The sequence below is a fragment of the Athene cunicularia genome (genome assembly GCF_003259725.1).
Source record: "Athene cunicularia isolate RWA chromosome 15 unlocalized genomic scaffold, athCun1 chr15_part1, whole genome shotgun sequence".
In the NCBI taxonomy this organism is placed as follows: Eukaryota; Metazoa; Chordata; class Aves; order Strigiformes; family Strigidae; genus Athene; species Athene cunicularia.
The window spans coordinates 4,134,002-4,135,382 of record NW_020799121.1 but is presented as its reverse complement, the minus strand read 5'-3'; positions in this window follow the sequence as shown (position 1 = coordinate 4,135,382).

The following is a 1,381-nucleotide window of genomic DNA, read 5'->3' as shown; positions in this document are numbered from 1 at the left end:
GCCGCCGCCGGCTGCCCCCGCCTGTGGGTGCGCATCGCCCGGGCCGCGGCGCCCTGAGGGGCTGCTCGTGTGGCCGCTCGCTGTTCTCAGCCCCGTATGTGCTCGCCCCGGGGAGGGCCCCCCTGGTCGGGAGCTGCAGGGAAGGGGATGTTGGCTTGGCAGTCAGGGGAGGGCAGGGAGCGCCCCCGAGGGACAGTGTCCACCCCGCTTTTCCTGTCCGGACGGGGCCCTGGGCCAAAGCTCCCACCCGGACCTGGTGCTTCCATGCTGCACAGGCGGTTTTACCGGCAGAGGCTTTCAGGAGGGCGTTGGTGAGCTCCTGTGGCAGGGGCTGCTTATGCCCCTGTTTGCTGCCAGGGCAGGAGGAAGGTCCTGGTTTATCACCAGAAAATAGCTCCCTTGGCCCCCAATTTCCAGAGGAGAGCATGCAGCCCACCCTCTCATCTTTGATCGGGTGCATAATGGAGATCTTGGATGAGTTTGACAACGAGTATCCCCTCAGTTTATCATTTTGCAAGCTGTTTTCCTTAGAGGACTTTGAGCAGCAGCCTTTGTCCTACACTCAGCAATGCCTGCGTGAACTGTACTCAGACGTGGAGCAGAACCCAAGGGTCTGCAAGAGGGCTCTGAGAAAGCAGAAATGGGTGGAGAAGGAAGAATCTGGTTTGGCATCTTCTCTGAAGGTACTTGCAATACCTTCATAGTGATAGTCACTGGAGCTGCAAGGGTATTAGGATAATAATGAGCTAGGATGCTGAACTGCATCTTGTTTGTTTTTTAAAAAAAGCATGTATCAGCTAGATACCCCCCTTAAGGCAGATTGAGTCCCAGTCTGTACATAACAATATTTGTTATGTATTTTTTCTTGGGTGTTTATGTACATGAATTTTCTGGAAACATTGAGCTCCTGGGGTCCTCTGCGGAAGTCCTGAGGATCCTGGATGCACTCCCATCATACAGCTAAAATGAATCATTCTTAGGGCTGGAAGTGCAAGATGAGGTCACCTGTCTTCACACACTAGCTTTCATTCTGAAATTACTGTTTGTAGAGCAGTAAAGGTCCTAAGTAAATGTTACTGAAATCCTTTGTAGTGATAAATGATAAATGCCATTGCAGAGAAAAAAAAAAGTAAAATACCATCACTATTGAGAAGAAACTGTAGTTTTGAGTTACATCATCACAAGCAAGGAAGAGAGCTAAGGTGTGTTTGGAAGCATTTCAGAAACTGTTGGTATAAATTTTCCTCGTAGTAGGAACCCTAGGTTTGAAGTGAGTAGTACATCTACTCCTGGCACCCAACATTTGGCTATGCCAGCATCCTCTAGATAAACTCAATGAATAGATGAAGGCACTAATTCATTCGGTATCTGTCTTGCTCCA